Source organism: Schistocerca gregaria, chromosome 7 (genome assembly GCF_023897955.1).
Source record: "Schistocerca gregaria isolate iqSchGreg1 chromosome 7, iqSchGreg1.2, whole genome shotgun sequence".
Lineage (NCBI taxonomy): Eukaryota > Metazoa > Arthropoda > Insecta > Orthoptera > Acrididae > Schistocerca > Schistocerca gregaria.
The window spans coordinates 117,974,753-117,996,432 of NC_064926.1; the positions used below are offsets into that span (position 1 = coordinate 117,974,753).

Consider the following 21,680-nt stretch of genomic DNA (forward strand, 5'->3'; position numbering starts at 1 on the left):
AAATATTGATAAATTCTGTAAAATCAAGATACGATACGGTCGTACGGGATATCTGTATTTATATTCAAGAGTGTAGCCACAAGTTTTTACGACATAAGTAGGTGATCAAATACTGACGATTCTACTGTTATCAGGTATGTGCAGCAGCCCATTTTTCCAGCTGTGTGTGTGTGTGTGTGTGTGTGTGTGTGTGTGTGTGTGTGTGTGCGCGCGCGTGTGTGTGTCGCTCGCAGTTTGAATCACGCTTAATTGAAATAACTAGTCTTTGGATAATATACTTACCGAAAGACGATGCGCGAACTCTGCAACTGTTTAAGATTGCGTATTATCGTATAGCGACGGAGGTGCTCTGGCGTCTGTCAATCTATGCTTGTATAAGTACAATTAGCTTATTTCTGCGGCACAGTGGCCATTGCTCAGTCTTTCATGTGTGTGACGAGGACGTATGAAATACTTCAGAGGTTTTTCGCTTCTATTTACGAGTCGTAAATACTAATACTGCAACAGTTACGTCTTTCTTCATCCTTTCTGGGAGCCCTGGCAGGTCTCGTCCGGTATCAGTGTTGGTTGGTTGTGGTTGAAGGGACCAAACAGCAAGGTCATCAGTCCCTTGTTTCAAACGTGGTTCATTCCGATAGTGCGACATCTCAGAAAAGTCAGAACGATAAAAGGGAAAAGGCTAAAAAATGTAGAAAATGAAGAATGGTAAAAACAAAATGAGGTAAGTCAGCAAAGACCGAGCCCAACGCTATGCTAGAGACAGGAAATATCCGACACCTCTGAAGCAGCAGAGGCAAGACCACCTGCGACTTAAAAGGTGCAACCGCTAGAATGTAGAAGTGCGTATGGGAAAAGGAGACTAACCAATCCTAAAAAAAATGACAAAAACAGAGTAAAAGGGGAAGAAAAGAGGATCTCGGCCAGGGAGGAGAGTCGGGAATCTCCAAACACGTCTTACAGCGGGAGATATCCCAACACTCACCGCCCTGCTCCAACACCAAAGAGATTAAAAACCTTAAAACTGAGAATAAAAACCACTTTCACGGAGGAAACCGAGAACCAGGTCGACCATCCGGGAATCGCCAGCCAACATCAAAGGTAAAGTGCAGGGCAGTCTGTACTTAGCACGCAGAGCCAAAAGGATGGGGCATTCAACCAAAATGTGGACTACTGATTAGAAGGCTCCACAACCACAAAGTGGGGGTGGCTCATCACGCAAAAGGAAACCATGGGTCAGCCTGGTATGGCTAATGCGGAGAGGACACAGTGTGGTCGAGTCCTTTCGGGAGAGGCGAAAGGAAGAACGCCACGGGCCTGGTGTCACCTTAATCGCACGAAGTTTATTAGACAGGGAGGTAGCCTCCAAAGAGTTGGCCCATGATTGTGCGAAGTGGATTTTGATGTGAAGCCGTAACTCCGCTGCAGGAGTTACAGAGAACAGGGGTAAATGGCTGCTCCCCCATCCAAACGATCAGCGAGCTCATTACCCGGTATACCCATATGGCCAGGGACCCAAAGAAAGTCAACGGAACAAGCAGCACGGTGAATATCAGCGAGATGGTCATGGATGGCAGAGACCAAGGGATGATGCGAAAAACACCGGTCAATAGCCAGAAGGCTACTCATTGAGTCACTACATAACAAAACGCTGTTGAGTTGGGACTGTCTACTAAAGGTAAGGGCCGCCTGGGAAACTGCCATCAACACCGCAGTAAACAACCCACATGTAGGTGGCAGATGACGATTTTCCGTTCCAACAGAGGACGTGAAGGCATATCCCACATGATCAGCAGATTTAGAGCCTTCAGCGTAAAAAACAACAGCATCCCGAAACTCCCATAAAATACGGCGGAAAAAGGAAAGGAACACCATTGGGGGAAGGAATCTTTCGGAACTCGGCGGAGATCCATCCGAATTCGAGGAACTAACCAGGAGAGGGGGGGGGGGGGGGAGGATGGGGTGGAGGGGAGGGAGCGAGGAAGACAGGACAAAGAAGGAAGCTAAAAATCATGGCAAAGAGACGCAAGGCGGAGCCCAACCGGTAAACCCACCCGAGGACGGGAGTCAGGAGGGCGACGCCCATGGTCTTGGAACAGGATAGAATAGGAAGGATGAGTGAGAGAGGAACGCACAGCGAGTGCATAAGACACCAGAAGCTGGGACCTCCGAACAGAAAGTGGGGGGGGGGGGGGAGGAGGAATCCCAGCTTCGTCCAGGAGGCTATCAACAGGGCTAGTAGGGAAGGCACCGGTGGCCAAATGGATACCACAATGGTGGACCGGGTCCAGCACGTACAGTGCGGAAGGAGCAGCCGAATCATAAACTTGACAACCATAGTCCAAGCGAGACAGAACTAAAGCACGATAAAGATGGAGGAGGAGGGAGTGGACCGCATCCCAAGAGCAGGTGGGCAAGGAAGCGAAGGACATCGAGTTTACGGAAACATCCTACCTAGAAGTCTGATATGGAGCAGCCAAGTGAGCTTGTTGTCGAAAAGAAGACCCAGGAAACAAAACTGTGGGACCACAGGCAATCGTTGTGCATCGAGGTAGAATTCCGGATCGGGGTGGACAGTAGTAGGGCGACAGAAGTGGACTACCCGCGATTTTAAACGAGATAACTGAAACCCGTGTGAGAAGGTCCATGCAGAGGCACGCTGTATAGCCCCCTGGAGCTGACTGTCTGCAGAGGCCATCGAAGAGGAACTAACTCAAATGCAGAAATCATCTACATACAGACATACAGAGCAGGGGTGACCAAAAGATCGACGGAAGCCACAAGTCCATCTATAGCAATGAGGAAAAGAAGTACACTCAAGACAGAACCCTGTGGGATGCCCGTCTCCTGGGTCCATGGAGAACAAAAAACAGTACCAACCCGAACCCTGAATGACCGATGGAACAGGAACTGGCGGATAAAAATCGGGAGTGGGCCCTGAAGACCCCACTGATGAAGTGTAAGTAAGATGTGACGACGCCAGGCCGTGTCATAGGCCTATCGAAGGTCAAAAAATACTGCTACCAAATGGCGGCGCTGGGAAAAAGCCTGCCGAACTGCGGATTCCAAGCGAAGTAAATGATCGGTCGGAGAACATCCCTCTCGGAAGCTACACTGGTAAGGGGACAATAGACACCAAGATTCGAGGACCCAATTGAGCCTACGGGCTACCATTCAATCAAGTAACTTGCAAACAACAGTGGTCAGACTAATTGGCCGATAGCTGTCAACAAATAGTAGGTTCTTACCAGGCTTAAGGACAGGGACCACGATGATATCCCTTCACTGAGAAGGGAAGTCACCCTCGAGCCAGATACGGTTAAACACCCGGAGAATATGTTGCCGTTGTGGAGCACTGAGATGTTGAAGCAGTTGGTTATGAATGGAGTCTGGGCAGGGACCGTATCACGAAAAGAAGAAGAAAGTGCAGAAAGAAATTCCCATTCAGTAAAAGGTTCGTTGTAAGATCCTGACTAACAAGGGGTAAAACATAAGGTGGAAACTTCGGGCCGCTGTTTCCGGTGAAGGAAAGCAGCCGGATAGGAGGCTGATGCTGCCATTGCAAAATGGGCCGCAAGATGTTCCGCAAGAATCAACGGGTCCGTACAAAGGCCATCTGAGAGGGTAGACTGCCGATGGCAACCTTGGAGAGAGCGAAAGTGTAGCCCATACCTGTGACATGGGGGCAGTAGAACCGAGGGAACAAACAAATCGTTCCCAGCATATCCGTTTGCTCTGTTTCATTAAATAACGGGCTTTGGAAGGCGTTTAAAGGTAATAAGGCTGGCAACGGATGGGTGCCTCTTAAGGTGTTGCAAAGCTCGGCGGCGATCACGGATGGCAATTGCAATGGCAGTACTCCACCACGGGAATTACCGGCGACGAAATGGTCCAGATGAGCGCGGTGCAGCAAGGACAATAGCGTCACACACGTCACGTAGGACGTCATCAATACAACCCGACAAAGAGGGACAAAACACGACTTGTGCGGTGTATAGAGGCCAATCGGCGTGTTGTAAAAGACCAAGACCAACGAGGTAACATGTCAATCGGGGAGCAGGAAGGGAGAGAGAGAATCAACGGTAAATGGTCACTATCACAAAGATCCTTGTGTGGCGACCAGTGTAATGAAGGGATGAGAGAGGGAGAAGAAAGAGTAAGATCAATGGCAGAATAGGTACCATATCCGGCACTGAAATGAGTACGGGAGCAATCATAAGAAGGCACAAGTCGTGGTCTGCAATAAACTGGTATATGAGAAGACCTCGTCTAGATGGAAATACACTGCCCCACAAGGGATGATGAGCATTAAAATCCCCGAGAAGGAGGAAGGGAGGAGGAAGTTGCTGAACAAGGGCAGTTAAGGCAGCAGGTGTAAGAGTCCTGTCAGGAGGGAGATTAAGATTGTAAACCGTGACCTCAGGGTCCAGGTGGACCCTAGCAGCAACCGCTTCCAATGTAGTTCGAAGAAGAATCCACGTGCTAGCAATGTCTGTACGGACCAACCTACAAACGCCACCAGAAGCCCGCGGGGGTCCGACCAGATTTTGACAGAAAACACGGAACCCACAGAGAGTTGGTGAGTGATCATCATTAAAATGAGATTCCTGTAGAACCACGCAAGCTGCAGAGTAAGACGAAATAAGGGATTTCAAGGTGATTACACAACAAAGCAAAATTGCAATTCCAACATAATCAGGAGGATAGCGGGGGCCAACATAAGCAAGGACACCAAGAGAGGGACAGGAGAGGGCGAGGGTGAGGGTGAAGGAGCAAGGAGAGGAAAGGCGGGGAAAGGGAAGGAAATGCAACCCTGGAAAGAAGGAAGGCTGCAATAGCTCGGGCCCCGTGCTCGCCTCGCATGTATCCACAAAAGAGTTGTGGACCCCTTGGGGGGGGGGGGGGGGGGAGGGGGGATCAGTGTTCTTGTAGGATTGTATTTACGACTCCTTACAGCATCGCCCAAACTAATAATATTGCAGGCTCTATTTGTACAAATATCGTATTGTGGATGGTTAGTGGTAATGCCTTGGCTTTCCACTATTAAGACCGTACATGCACACTGTCACGGGATACAGCCTAATATAGTGTCGGGCCTCCTTTTAACTGGTGTAGTTCAGCAGCTCTGCGTCGCTTGCTGAAATATTGTGCCACGCTGTCTCCCATACCTGCGAAAGTGTTGCTGGTTCACGATATTGTTCACGAACTGAACTCTCGATTATGCCCCAGAAATGTTCGATGGGGTTCATGTCTTGCGATCTGAGTGCCCAGATCATTCTCTCGAACTGTCCAGAATGTTCTTCAAAAAATCGAGAACAATTGTGGACCAGTGACATGGGGCATTGCCACTCATAAAAATTGTATTGCTGTTCAGGAGCATGAAGTCCATGAATGGCTGGCCATTAAAGCTACATTTCGCTGCACTGTCGTAACGGATACATTCGTCGCAGGTCCCACACTGATTTCTCCGGTTATTTCACGCAATGTTGCTTTGCTGTTAGCACTGACAGCTCTACACAAACACCGCTACTCTCGGTCCTGTATTGTCCGCAGGGAGAGGTAGTGCCTGAAATCGGAAATTCTCGGCACTCTCTTGACACAGTGGATTTCAGAATAATGAGTTCCCTAAGAACTTCCGAAATGGAGTGTCCCACGCGTCTAGCTCCAATTACCTTTCCGCGTTCAAAGTCTTAAATACCGTCGTCTGCCATAATCACGTCGGAAAACTTTCCAGACGGATTACCTGCACTTTTATACCTACTGTACGCGATACTACTACCATCTGTATATTTGCATATCGCTATCCCATGACTTCTCTCACCTCAGTGTATGTGATGCAACTCATTATTAACGCACAGGTAAGTTTTCATAGTGATATTTGTTTTGAAAATACCGTAGTGTGTTAGTTGTGCAGCGTATGTCTTTGGACTTCTATACATCAATCGGAATTACGTTAATAAATATGGCTACACTGTGATTTTGCTGTATTTAAAATACGAGACATATAGTAATGTTACATCTACTAACAACATTGCAGGATTTATTTTGCTTGGAAACTGTAATTATAATTGGGTGTCTTCACTCCACCTGGGAATGTTGTCTAGCTGAATATTGGATCGCACAAGCACAAGTTTTAAAAGCATGATAGCTGAGGGAGAAGAGGTCCTGTTTCTCACTGGCCCACATAGGAAGGGTGAGGGGAGTGCTTGGAACTAAAAACTGTCAGCAACGATAATCTGCAAAGGCGTCAGCGAATTATGACTGGCTTGTTGTGGCGAGATGTCCCCTCCCAGAATGACTGAGTGCTTTTTGTGTACAACTTCCTCGACCACTGCTAGATTGGAGCACTGTTCGCGACCACACACCATACGTCAGAATTCGAAGGTCGAGCTACCTTACTGGCTACGTGGATGGTTGCTTGAGACACTGCTCACCTCAGTATGTGTGTAATTATTAATTTTAGCTGGAATCATCTCAATTTCGCTACGACGTCATTCCACCAATGTGAGAAGAATCACGTTTTAAACACACCTTAGTAATGTAGGCTCTGAGCACTATGGGACTCGACTTCGAAGGTCATCAGTCCCCTAGAACTTAGAACTACTTAAATCTAACTAACCCAAGGACATCACACACATCCATGCCCGAGGCAGGATTCGAACCTGCGGTCTCGCGACTCCACACTGTAGCTTCTAGAACCGCACGGCACTCCGGCCGCCAGTAATGTAGGGATGGCTTTGCATGAATTTATATACTGAGCTGCGGTATTTCTGCTAGGTGCTAATCTCACCAAAGTGATGGATCCACACGATTCCCCTACATGTGTGGACAGTATAATATTTTGTAAAACATGTAACAAATCACAAGCATCTAATTCAGAAGTACTGTGCTATGCTACACACACGGCATTTTTAACAGAAAGCATCAGAATTTTGCCAACCTTTCACAAAATTTAGCATGTGGTTGTGGCTTAGCAGGTCGTTTATCTATCGCGATTTGGTGTTTCTCATACACACATTATCTTTGGCTGAAAATCTGTAGTGCGTATAAAATTTGCTATGGTGTCACTAATACGACCTGACGTCATTATTTCTATCAATATAGTCGTTTCTAATACATACGAAACCATGCATATTGTAAGTAAGCTGTACTTTAAATGTGAACATTTTTAGGTTAGGCTTTACGGTGACTGTTACTGACATTAAATGAAACAAAAAGTTCACTGTAACCAGTCACCGTTTTATTTAGTAAGTTATACCCTGTCTGCATACAGTTTTAATTATCTACCAATAAACTACGTGGAGATTCCTCTGACTCCAACAAAGAGAACGAAAGGATTACAATGTGTGGAATAGACTTAAGCCATTTACCATTAAATAAATCACGCCTTTAAGCGTATTTAAATTGGTGTGTGTATGAAAAGGAAAACTGGGAATGGAAGAGATGGAAGCCAATAAAACGAAAACTGGAGTATATGGCGAAGACAACTGCCTTAAAGGAGGAATATAAACTGCAACTGGATAAGGAAGAAGCTATTGGAAGTGTACAGGCAAGGCATACATACTGCTTTAAACACAGTGTGTGGCGAAATCTGGCCACCGCTGGTGAATATAAAATATCTGCATTTACTCTTAATAGCAATGGTAAGTGTCCTTATGTTGGAGACCTGGCCGAATGGGGTAGATTGGAGAACGTGTACTACATTAAAGGTCACACAAAGAACCTTTTTATAAAGCTCGATTCCTACCTGGATCTGCTTAAAAAGGATGGTTACGTTGTATCTGAGTGTGCTGGACTGGAGTTGTGCATTTAGCAACAGAACAACCGTTTGCAGAGCTTAAAACCAACGACATAACGACATTTAATGCCCATATACTGAACATATAATGAAATTCCACAAAAATGTGCGGCAGAAGATCTGGTAGCCTACACAGGAAGATGTGGAGTTTTATAACAACAGTATTATGTAGGAAATAAGAGGCAAGATTAAAACTGCCGAATGTTGCCGTCTAGAAGAACTGATGGAGGGAACAGAACTAACTGTTAAAAGCCATAAAAGAGACAGTTTACAGGAAAAAATGAGATATATTTTGGAATTCGAGAACATTCCTTCTTTGTACCTGTCAGATTACTAGTTGGAGAAAGAACTGGAAGAATCCAATGTACACTTAGTTAGCACCAACCAAAAATAAAGAGAGAGTTCTCTTCTGTGTATAAAAGTACATGTATACGCTAATAAACATTTTGTACAGGTTTAATTGTTTTCAAATTCTATTTACCCTACCAAGATATGGTGTGTCAGTACACTCATGCTCATAAATTAAGGATTATGCTGATACATGGTGAAAAAACGCTCTGGTGGGCGGTTTGCGGGTTTAAATCACCTCGGGGTATGACTATGCGGTGCATTTGACCTGCGGTCGTCGCACGGTGGCGCTGGCAGCAGTCCACATATGCAGAGGTGTGTTGGTATAAGTCAGAGTACGGTGCAGCGAGTAAGTGTGCAGACGTTTTCAGACGTGATGATGGTGACTGCGTATTGAAAATAGCTCACAGAACACATATTGATGACGTTATGAGGAGTAGAATACTAGGGCGACTGGAGGGAGGCTGGTCAAACACAGCAGGGCCCTCCGCGTGCCACAAAGTGTGATCTCTGGATAATGGCAACGGTTCCAGCAGACAGGAAACGTGTCCAGGCGCTACAGTAGGGACGTCCACAGTGTAAAACCCCACAAGAAGACCAATATCTCACCATGAGTGCCCGTAGACGGCCGCGGAGTACTGCAGGTAGCCTTACTCGGGACTTTGCAGCAGCCACTCTAACAGTTGTCTCCAGACACACAGTCTACAGACGACTGAACAGACATGGTTTATTCGCCCGCAGACCTGCAAGGTGCATTCCACTGACCCCTGGTCACAGGAGAGCCCGTGAAGCCTGATATCAAGAACACAGCACATGGTCACTGGAGCAGTGGTTCCAGGTTATGATCACGGACGAGTCCAGGTATAGTCTGAACAGGGATTCTCGCCAGGTTTTCATCTGGCGTGAACCAGGAACCACATACCAAACCCTTAATGTCCTTGAAAGGGACCTGTATGGAGGTCATGGTTTGATGGTTTGATAGTGTGTGGTGGGATCATGAGTGGTGCACATACACCCCTGCATGTCTTTGACATGGGAATTGTAACGGGTCAAAATTAAAATTAGTCTATATTAATACCTTCAGCTGCTGACAGGCGTTGATATATATCAACGGGGACAGGTGAAAATATGTCCCCGACCGGGACTCGAACCCGGGATCTCCTGCTTACATAGCAGACACTATCTATCTGAGCCATGAGGGCACAAAGGATAGTGCGACTGCAGGGACTATCTCGCGCACGCCTCCCGCGAGACCCCCATTTTCATCTTGTATGTCCACACACTACATTCGTAGTGTCCCTCCCCAACACACATTACTTGAGGAAGACATTCTTACCAAGTGCCGTAAGAGTTCGCAGAATATGTGTGCATCCGCACAGGAGGAGGAGGAGGTCATGGCCAGTATTGCCAGAACTTTATACGTCCGAAAGAACAGACACCGTTGATGACCTGCTGCCGTCCAGAACGAAAGAATTATATTAATATTTTCAGCTGCTGACGGGCATATAAGTATAATATAACAGGTCAGGTGTATCGGGACGTCATTTTGCACCAGTATGTCCGCATTTTCAGGGGTGCAGTGGTTCCAGCCTTCCTCCTGATCGATAACGCACGGTCCCACCGAGCTGCCATCGTGAAGTAGTACCTTGAAACAGAAGGTATCAGGTGAATGGAGTAGCCTGCCTGTTCTCCAGACCTAAACCCCATCGAGTACGTCTGGTATGCTCTCGTATCGCTGCACGTCTTCAAACCTCCAGGACACTTCAGGAGCTCCGAGAGGCACTAGTGCAAGAATGGAGGCTATACCCCCGCAGCTGCTCGACCACCTGATCCAGAGTACGCCAACCCGTTGGGAGGCCTGTGTACGTGTGCATGGTGATCATATCCTATATTGATGTCAGGGTACAGTGGCGTTTTGTAGCACATGTGTTAAGGGACTGTTTTCTCAACTTATCACCAATACCGTGGACTTACAGATCTGTGTCGTGTGTTCCCTATGTGCCTATGCCATTAGCGCTGGTTTTGTGTAGTGCCACGTTGTATTTTGAAATTAACCGGCGGAAACGGCGAGACCGGCAAATAAAATAATAAATCTTACCTCATTGTAAACACGTAACTATCTCATGCAATGAAAAAAAATTGACTGCCAAACGCAAGACTGGAACCCTGAGCCCGCGCGCAAAAGTCGCGCTCTTGGGCCCAGAGGCGCAGCGACGTCGTGCTGCTAACAGCAATACTTGACTAGAGCTGGGATGTGATGTGCGATAGACCGATAGGCTCAACCCCTGCACTTGCGGTGAGGCACGTCACGTGCTGGCGCCACATGTCCGACATTTATCATCCGATTTTAGAGTAATTCCCGGCATGCACATTTATGTACGTTCTGCGTAAAATCACAATGGGAGATGGGGTGGGCGCTGAGGGAGAGCGGCACCGAGCGCTGCACAGACAAAAGGGACCGCACACAAGTAGTCGCGATCTGTCCGTCCGGCAGACGACGATGGGAGCTGCGTATAGAATCGGCTTTTCTGAGAAACGGACATCATCAACTCTATTTTATATTTTACGTAGAAATCGCAGACTCGCAAAATATCCAGCTCCAGCAATCCAACTTGCACGAAAATCTGGGCTATAATTCTGACAGTACGGAGTTATGACCTTCTGAATGTACACATTAAAACTTTGCACACACTGATTGTCACTCGCTCCACCCACTGCAGATGCTTAATGCACGAGAGAGAAATACTGGACAGTGCAGTGAGAACGAGGTTTGTGTTCATAATGTAAACCAATAAGGGACAGAGCAGCATCTGCAGGGCTGGTACGGAATGACGGTCAAATTGCAACGTTTAAATATCAAAGAACAACAGTACTGAAAAAAATGCATGGCAAGCATCATTACACGCGGCTTTTGGACTTTCTTTTATAACAGACAAACGAAAGCGTAAGGCGGTTTCTGTGTGCTGTTATTTTCACTGAACATTATGACCACCTGCTTAATAGCTTGTTCTTCTTTGGAATGAATACATCAATGATTTTGCGAATCAGGTATACGACAGTTTGTTGGTAGGTTTGTGAGGGTATGTGACATTTGATTCCTATGCACAGGTCACGTAATTCGGGTAAATAACGGGCCGCTGATTTGTGTACGCTCTATAGCGATCCAGGCAGCTTCCATAGGATTTACGTCAGGCGAATTTGGTAGCCGAGACATGAACTTGAGTTCACTATAATGCTCCTCAAACCATAGTAGAACGGTTCCGACTCCGATACACGGACAATTATTTAGCAGTGCACGGCTTGTCTTCATGCCATTTATTGTTTGTCATCTTCTATTTACGGTACTGCAAGCTCGTTTTCTTATTCCATTTACTGGCGTCACTAACTTCCTGCCTTACTTGCCCGTCAGTGGCAGCACCAGCGCGTATCCATAGTGCACTGTCGAACCATCTCTGGAGCGACCGATAGTATTTACGGGTCGTCGTGTGTCGGGAAGTGGGTTGGAGACGGACCAGTAGTGCAGTCGGGGACGGAGCAGCGATCGACGACGAAGGAGCGTCGTGGATGGAGCACCAGTGACGTGCGGACAACCAGTACTTGCCGATCGCTGCCGACATACATGGACTGTCCGACTGAAGGAGACTGGAGCGAGAACGACCATTGGCTGGTCGTTCGGTCGGTCGGTCGTCCCATCACCCGAAAATGTCTGCTTGTGTCTGTGTATGTGCAGATGGATGTGTGTGCGTGTGCGAGTGTTTACCTGTCCTTTTCCCCTTTCTGCTCCATGGAGTGGAATGACTCCTTACCCTCTCCCTTAAAACCCACATCCTTTCGTCTTTCCCTCTCCTCTGATGAAGCAGGTTTGTGTTTGTTTGTACATCTATCACCATGCCAGGGCTTTCATTTGGTAAGTCATCTTTTTAAGGCTCACCGGCCATTTGACCATCATCTTCTGTGCAAATGCACAAACAGTGCCCGAACTCTTACGGAAATCGGCAGTTAAGGCGTGAGTAATGAATATAATGGGTAGGGGCACTATGAACATAGTGCCGAACAATAAGTATCTGGGTCACACGGGAGGCGTGCCAGAGATAAGTCCCTGCAGTCGCACTATCCTGTGTGTCCTCGGTGGCTCAGATGGATAGAGCTTCTGCCATGTAAGCAGGAGATCCCGGGTTCGAGTCCCGGTCGGGGCACACATTTTCAACTGTCCCCGTTGACTTACTGTATGCAGCCATGACTGTTCATTTCATTGTAATTTCTTTTAATAAGCTGATATATGTACATATATATGACGAAGGTATCGGTTCTGAATATCTGAATACGCGGAAGCCAAAACATCCAGCGGTTGACATGAAGAAGATGTATATAACTATGAAATCGACAGTATCACACACAATACTGGCGAATACCACTGCTAGTGAAATAACGGCTTATTAATGTTTCTGCGGCATTGCGAGAGCCAGTCCCGACACAACTCTACCATCTGGTGAGCAAGATGTACGAGACAGGTGAAATACCCTCAGACTTCAAGAAGAATATAATAATTCCAATCCCAAAGAAAGCAGGTGTTGACAGATGTGAAAATTACCAATCAATCAGTTTAATAAGCCACAGCTGCAAAATACTAACACGAATTCTTTACAGACGAATGGAAAAACTAGTAGAAGCCGACCTCGGGGAAGATCAGTTTGGATTCCGTAGAAATGTTGGAACACGTGAGGCAATACTGACCCTACGACTTATCTTAGGAGCTAGATTACGGAAAGGCAAACCTACGTTTCTAGCATTCGTAGACTTAGAGAAAGCTTTTGACAATGTTGACTGGATTACTCTCTTTCAAATTCGGAAGGTGGCAGGGATAAAATACAGGGAGCGAAATGCTATTTATAATTTGTACAGAAACCAGATGGCAGTTATAAAGAGTCGAGGGGCATGAAAGGGAAGCAGGGGTTGGGAAGGGAGTGAGACAGGGTTGTAGCCTCTCCCCGATGTTATTCAATCTGTATACTGAGCAAGCACTAAAGGAAACAAAAGAAAAATTTGGAGTAGGTATTAAAATCCATGGAGAAGAAATAAAAACTTTGAGGTTCGCCGATGACATCGTAATTCTGTCAGAGACAGCAAAGGACTTTGAAAAGCAGTTGAACGGAATAGACAGTGTGTTGAAAGGAGGGTATAAGATGAACATCAACAAAAGCAAAACGAGGATAATGGAATGTAGTCGAATTAAGTCAGTTGATGCTGAGGGAATTAGATTAGGAAATGAGACACTTAAAGTAGTAAAGGAGTTTTGCTATTTGGGGAGCAAAATAACTGATGATGGTCGAAGTAGAGAGGATATAAAATGTAGACTGGCAATGGCAAGGAAAGAGTTTCTGAAGAAGAGAAATTTGTTAACATCGAGTATAGATTTAAGTGTCAGGAAGTCTTTTCTGAAAGTATTTGTATGGAGTGTAGCCATGTATGGAAGTGAAACATGGACAATAACTAGTTTGGACAAGAAGAGAATAGAAGCTTTCGAAATGTGGTGCTACAAAAGAATGCTGAAGATTAGATGGGTAGATCACATAACTAATGAGGAGATATTGAATAGAATTGGGGAGAAGTTTGTGGCAAAACTTGACTAGAAGAAGGGATCGGTTGGTAGGACATGTCCTGAGGCACCAAGGGGTCACAAATTTAGCATTGGAGGGCAGCGTGGAAGCTAAAAATGGTAGAGGGAGACCAAGAGATGAATACACCTAGCAGATTCAGAAGGATGTTGGTTGCAGTAGGTACTGGGAGATGAAGGAGCTTGAACAGATAGATTAGCATGGAGAGCTGCATCAAACCAGTCTCAGGACTGAAGACCACAACAACAACAACAACAACAACGACAATCTACGTTCTACGTGTTCCATCTGCTTTTGCTGGTGCAGTAGCCCTCTGCAAAAATCCACGTACCTCACGTTTAAAAGGATGGGCATTCGGCTGGCTGGCTGTCAAAAGCACAGAGCGCTCGTCCTAAGCTTAAAACTGAATAGCCCACTGATGCAACCTATACGGTTGTGAAATACTGATCACTGTCGTATGTAGTTGGGGGAGGGGGGGCGGAAGAAATACGGGAAGTATTTAGATGCATCTTTATTTAAACACCACTGACCCAGACCGCTCCGCGCCGAATGGAGGTCTAGTCGCGGGCGCCATCTAGCGTCAACTGCCGCCGCACCACCGCGCCGTGCTGAAGGCATACACCCAGGCCACAGGCCGCATGTAGCTGAGCAACAGAACCGCTCCGGGCGCAGCGCATGACGTCACAAGGCCGTACGCCGGGCCAACCAACGTGTCAGCGAGATATAGGGGCCCTGCAACGGACTTGTGTCGTCACACAGGTAGGTTCGTCCGCCACACTTCGGCAACGTTCTGATCTGTGCAGAGCACACGGGAAATCAATATTTAACACAAAAGGTTCATGTTACAGGTCTTAATTTTTGTCGTCTGCTATCGAGAACTTGCATGCATTTAAACGCGCACTAAATTATTATTAAACTCCCCTGAAACAGCTACTCGCTCCCCGCCGGACACGGCTCCTAGCACAAGGATGACCTGCAGTGTCACTACGCGCCACGGCCCTTCTCTCTCGGGGGCCTCGGCGTACGTCAGCGACAGCTTTCTCCTGCAGTAGGTACGTATCTGAACTGGACGGCGCTACGTCATACAATTGGGAATGGAGGCAGATACACGCCCCAACAGTTCTGACCTTTCACAGCTGGAAAACTCCATTGTTTCACTAATGTTACGAGCCGCAGGCTACCACCGCTAACTTCAGCACTGCGCCCTCCCATCTCTGCTCGCTTTTATCAACAACAATATCCTCAAAATGTATCCATCTTCTCCTCTCGGGCGTTTGGGGACATGTAGTACATGCCAACAGAGGACGACACTTAGCAGGGGCTTACATAGAGCTCTTAACCGGGTCTGAATTTGGAAAATGCGGAGCGGCTTACTATGTAGGCGAACATCTAGACTGAGCACTGAGACACGAGCCGAAATCGTGTAGACTGCACCAGACACCACCGATTTCATGAGCTTTCCTCCGTGTGAAGGATAACGCGCTATTTGTTAGTAACTCTCAAACCCAACAGCAAATCTAGTTTGATATTCCGTATTTTCTTCATATGACGACAGAACTGTATCGGAAAAAAAGACATGTATTTAACGCCATCGTGGGTCGTGCACGAACAGTGTTTCCCCACCGTTAAGAGCAACCCGCTGTTTGTTAGGAACTGTTGAATTTAATTATAAATCCCGCGTGATATCCGTATTTATGGAAAAATACAGCCGTGTCAGGTACCAGAACGATTCACATCTCAAATAAGAACCTCGAAGATGGGTGAACTCACTACTCCTACAGAAGAAGACTTCCGTTTTCCCATCGACAAAGTATTCTTACTTGATGGTTTGATATGTTTTTACCTCAAGTGCAAATACACAACCATGTTAGATACCGACTGTACTATCAGCGAGCACGAAACTTAAGACAATGGGTAAATATGTTGTAGGATATAATAGGGCACGAACGTTTATTTATCTAAACAAACACCCCGAGCCGAGTCGCGGTTGAAGATGGCTACACCAGCCACGGTGAGCACCGCAGAATCCAGTAATGTAGCCGGGACTGTTTGGTCATGTGTGCAGTAGGGTAGGGACGTTTTTTTTCTTTGTATCTTTAAACAAGTGCAGGGGACGTCAGCAGATCGCAACACACATCGATATCCAGACGCGAGACCGCTACGATCGCCGAACGCTTGTCGCAATGGCAGAGGTGACTTGGAATGACGGACGTTGCCGGCTAACAGACTCCGTTAGTGCACGAGACAGAAGCAGACGTCATTCATAGAACTGCATACGTCAGCACCAATCCAATTAAAGAGAACCTCTTGTCGGAAACAGACGTGTGTAGGACAGCAGCGTCTGACGTCCGAAATTAAAACAGTATGTTCTACTAATGCCGAGAATAAAAACAGAATAGAAAACTAGATCACCACAGTCTCTCTCTCTCTCTCTCTCTCTCTCTCTCTCTCTCTAAAACAGACACACAATAATTGTCAAGCAAATGGCTAGAGAAACATGTGCACAGAGCCGACAGAACTTCGTCAAAGCTGTAAGTGTTTTACACTGTACATAGAACTTCCAACATACGCAGCGGATTTCTTGTACTGTGTTCTCGGTGCAAATGTGCTGTTGCTGCTTTAATGCCATCCAACAGTCGTTTGGTCCATATTTTAAAGTTAAATCAATAGAGCAGTACTGCCTTGGTCTGCAGAACACACAAAACTGTAGTTGTCCCTCCTGCGTAGAAGTTTGATACAGCTCTTCACATAGAGCAGCTCCGCGGTCGCATCACGCTGCATCTCGCCCGGAGATCCGAATGGAGGACTATTTTATCACTGGAATATGCCATCACCATTTAGTCGAATAGTAGAGCTGCATGCCCTCGGGAAAAATTACGACTGCAGCCTCCCATCGCTTTCAGCCGTTCGCAATACCAGATCAGTGAGGCCATACCGGCTGACGCCACAAAGGCAGATCAATCGATCGTACTGACTGTTAGTCCTACAACTACTGAAAAGGCCCCTCTTCTGGAACCACGTGTTTGTCTCGCCTCTCCACAGATTTCCTGGTGTCGGACCTACACGCAAACCACCCCACCTCGACTAGGGCCACGGCTCCTGGTGAGTTAAGAGACGTACCAGCAGAAAAGTAAGTAGGGAAGGTAAGAGAAGATAGTGGTAGTAGTGAGGGTCAAGCTGGAATGTGGCAAGGAGACACGGGTAAGGTTTGGGAATTGAAGGAGTTGGAACTGAAGTGAAGGGAAGGGGACGAACGGGCAGAGCCCAGGTCTGCCGCAGAGTGGGCGGCAATCGATAGCGGCAGCGGCGGCACAGCACAGGAGAGCGCAGCACGGCTCAGCTCAGCGCCGCTGCTGCTTCTCCGTGCCTCGCACTCCAGCACGACGGCGAACTGCAGAGAAACGCGTGAAGCTCACACCTCAAACTGCCGAAAGATGACTTAACACACGCCATTTCCGGGTCGCGACATCTCTGTCGCTACTGTTTAGGTCAGAGACAATAGCCCAGGGCAACGAGGTGATGAGCTGAGCTTTCCCTAATCCTCCTAAATGGGTTGTTACGGTGCTCGCTTATTTCCAAGTCTGTATCGATCTTAGCGCTGAGTTTTCACTCAGACGGCGCTTTGGCGTTAGGCGGTTATTTCCGTGTGTGATCGCTGGCCGGAGCTTAGCTGGAGGCGTGTGAGGAGGAAAGAGGTGGCTGCCTTGGCGTGGAGACAGTTCGGCTCGGCTGGGGTTGTTTGCGTCTGGACGCCGAGTGGGGCCCGATGGGAAGACCGGTCCGTGATTTTAGGGTTAATAGTGTGGACAGCGGCGTGGTTTGCCGTTTAACTTGATTCGCAAGGGCAGCAAAATCTCGCCTGTTGTAGTTTGTTGAGCCTGAGTTTGAAATACCGTTTCTTCGTCCTCTCTCTCCTTCGCTGGGATTGCTATCCTCGTTTACCGTCCCATGGATGTATACCGATTGGGTACGCTGCTATCCGTACTCTACTAGACGCTGGTGATGGAAGTGTGTCGTTCAGCGGCACGTTAGTCTGGGTGCTTTATGTTTGATCTACAAGTGCATAGCCTTCGAGTGGCACTGCAGAGTTTGCCTTGCGCAGTTAGATTGGAGATTATTTTGTCTTGTGGTGCTTCCGCTTTCCGTTAACGGAGGTTAAACTTGATTCGGCACTCCGTACGACGCTTGGCGCCTCAGCATTCGGGTCGGAGCCACCTTCGCGACTAAACAGAAGCCTTTGGACTGAAAGGTCTTGTGTTTTGCATATGGTTCATAAATTGTTGTTTTGGTATTAAGTTGTCTGAGGTTTCTTATGGATTTCCCGGCATTTGGTCTGTTGTCCGGCCCGGGCTAGGTCTCGTTATTTTAAAAGTCGGTCCTTCTTTTTGGCTCAGTACGATTTTGGTTTACTGCCTGGTGGTTCTGGTAGTACGCCGCGTCGCTGTGGTTGTGTTGCATTTTGTATGGGGCTGTGTGCTCGGAGCCGTGGAGTACCGTTTGTGTGAACTGCTTCACTGGGGAGCAATGATCGGGCCATTCTTGGTCCTCTGCTGTATATTATTTTAAAATAACATTATCACTTAAATGATTTAATTCTTGTTGCGTTAAGTGCAACTTGGGTACAGAGAAATTTAATTACCGTAAGACCTTAAGCTCATAGTCATATGATGTGATTTTCATAAATTATTGTAATTTTATGTCATATTGTTTTTTGTTAATTTGCTGATCACTGGCGTACTATTCCAAGTATTAAAATGTTTCAGGTAGCTATTACTTGGATGGAACGCGCGGAACCGCAATGGAGAGAGTAGTTGCGTGCCTTACGTGTCCGTGGTTGGCGCGGACTGCTGTCCGTTGTTTGTCTTGGTGCACCTGAGTGAAGTATTGTGTTGCCTCCTCCCTTGCGGCCCCATCGTGTTCTTCTCATAAACATTTCCTTCAAGGCATTTTAGTTAATTTTATGCTAGTATTATTATATATTTCTTACATTGATAAAATTGTGCGGCTTCATTATGCACACTGCTTGTCATAACGGAGTTGATGTGCCATTGTCATTTCTTAAACTCAAGTGTGTTTGCCCTTCATGATACATATTGTTTGTCATAATAGATTTTAGTATGGCAATTAGAATGTCTCGTATATCATGATGTGCGTGTGTAATGGTGCAATAAATGGATGATTGTTATTTCTGTTTTTGGCGCCCTTAATGCCTCCTTTTTTGTCCCTATTGGTACGCTATCCTTGTACTTGTGTTGGTAAGCCACAACATGGGCTGTGGCCGGAACCTCCCCAGGTCCCCGATTTCCCAAGATGACCGGTGTATTCCGACGTCAGCTACAGAGAAAATCTGTAAATGGCTTGCAACAAAGAAGCTCTTTACAGAAGCTTTGTTAGTGGGAGCAGGAAAATGGCTACATTCTGTTCCCGATTCTATTTGTTAGCTCGATGGACTCCATGTTAAATAATTTCCTGGAGTGTTTTTAGACCTCGTGGGATCGATTGGCTGTTTGCGTTGCTCATTTTGGAACACTGCAGTCGGATGTAGGAGTATTTTGAAGGTTGCCGGATCGCTAGTGATGGTGAAGCAGCAGTGACGATTTTAACCCTTTACATTCCGTAATGCAGTCACAGGGCGTCTCCGCGCCCTTATTTAAATCGTCGCCACTTGCGCGGCGAACACGCCGCAGAGAATTGCTCCAGTCTCTTTGTGGAACCAAAAGCACTCTGACCAACTACTAGGGAGTACATTAAAACAGAACGTGTGCGTTCATTGAAATATATCTACATAACCATTACAATCCAAAACTTTCTATTGTGTAAAATTTTCAACTTCACTCGAATTGTTTGCAAATGAACCACCGTCGTCATCAAAATCGTCTTCACTATCGTTTACAGTAAGACATTCCTCTGAATCTCTTCGTCACAAGGGACTGGGCGTGAAGAACTAGCCATTTCGCGCCTACTAACTCGAACGTAGGAATTACAATCTTTCTCCCAACGCAAGTACTGCAATTAGGGTTAATACAACCCTCCGTAGATTGCAGCAGCACACAGCATTGATGCCTAATACAGTCAGATTCGACAGTGGAGCATGTGAGAGCTACCAAAGTCGGACTGGAAGGGGGCTCGACAGTGGGGGCGGGAAACAAAATTCAGCCACACGCCGTTCAAGTGGAAAGTGTTAAAGCTGTCTCTGGACTCAAAGTGGCGCTGGAGATCCCTGTTAAAACGATAGTACATGAGTAACATGGCTGAGAATTAACCCGGCTTCGTCACGAGGCGTCACCGACGAAGTGTACGCTGCAATTCGCCTCGCTAGCGGCGGCAAGTTGCGCGCTGCTGAGAATGCTCAGTGCACGGACGAGACACGGTAGTGAAGTCTCAGCGGTAAAGGAGCAGGCTGCTCGAGTATCCTGTACCGACGGTCTGCAGCAAGCAGTTCACAGCTGCCGACGCTCGTGTGTAGGAGTCGACGGCGGAAGCGGCCGGCAGTCTGTATAGGGCTGCAAAGTGCTCGGCTAGGATGGCATCTGGTTCGCTCCTCGTAGCACTTTCTGGTGGCACACTACGAAAGCTTACGATAGTCTTACGTGTTGTGGCTATTGTGCGTTCCTATGCGTTAATACATCTCTCATTTGAAATGGAAAAAATACAGTTGCAACTTGTGCACTGCAACATATGGCAGTAATAAAGGTTATATCGCACAACTGACCAAGATAAAGGCATGATAACCAAAAATTTCCTAAAACTTAACACTTCTCAAAAATTGCTGCAACTTTTTTGTGCACTTCAGCAGAGATGAAATCCGTTCACTAGCTAAGGAATGCGTGTTTCTATTTAAACTGCATACCTATACCACAGATTACATTTCAAGGTTATTGCTCAGTTCTGTAACTCTCCTTGTCACTCACAGAGCCATCTTGCAACATGGACAGGTCAGCTTGTCCAGTATAAGCTGTGCCCTGTCGACAACTTTGCAACTGTTTGTCAGCACCTATCTGTCCCTTTGTTGAGGACAGGAAGAATTAACTGGGACAATCTGCAGCGAGCAGTTATGTCTCGGCCACGCAAGCACCGCAGTAAATCGAATGCATTGAACAGTGTGAGTCAGAAAGCACTTTACAAGTTTGGAATGGTACAGAAATTTATTGTGGTAACTGGCAGAATCGTAGATGCGTCATTTTGTAGCAAACAAGCTGAAGTTTGATTCGCGTAGTGCATCCGTACCACATTCCGTCACCAGGAGCGCCAGCATAGTGCACAGTTAAAATACCTACTTTCACTGGTGCGGGGCGTGCCGGCTGTATGTTTTGTTTCATAAAACCAACTCTACTACACCTGATCGGCGTAAATTTCGCACCGAATACGCTAAACAACCTCCAAGCAGCCTACAATTTACTCTTGGCACAAGAACTTCGTTGAGACGGGTTGTTCACTGCGATATGATGAAAAACACGAAGGCGACCTCCGGATTCATTATGTCGAACACGTTAGGGAGAGCTTTGCCCGCAGTCAACAGATCGACGAAGTTAACCGGGGCGGGATGGTTTACTACCAGCAAGACGCAGCGCCACGTCATTTCCTAACGGATTCCAGATTTCCTTGATGGTCACTTCCCGCGTCAGTGGAATGGCTCAAATGGCTCTGAGCACTATGGGACTCAACTTCTGAGGTCATCAGTCCCCTAGAACTTATAACTACTTAAACCTAACTAACCTAAGGACATCACACACATCCATGCCCGAGGCAGGATTCGAATCTGCGACCGTAGCGGTCGCGCGGTTCCAGACTGAAGCGCCTAGAACCGCTCGGCCACACTGGCCGGCTCAGTGGAATGGCCGTGAAGGATTGCCCACGGCCACTTCGCTCCCCAGACTTGACACACTGGATTTATTTCTCTGGGGTTTCATTACAGACCGTGT

General features: G+C 46.9%; 1 protein-coding gene and 1 non-coding gene across 2 annotated transcripts in view; one reads left to right on the forward strand and one right to left on the reverse strand.

Moving 5' to 3' along the window:
• LOC126282140 (ubiquitin-like protein 3) overlaps positions 1-21,680 on the reverse strand; it is a 437,031-nt gene that overhangs the window by 177,891 nt on the left and 237,460 nt on the right. The gene's annotated exons all lie outside the window — the stretch shown is intronic.
• Trnat-ugu (transfer RNA threonine (anticodon UGU)) lies at positions 12,266-12,339 on the forward strand. The gene has a single exon. It is a non-coding gene; the product is annotated as a tRNA-Thr (tRNA).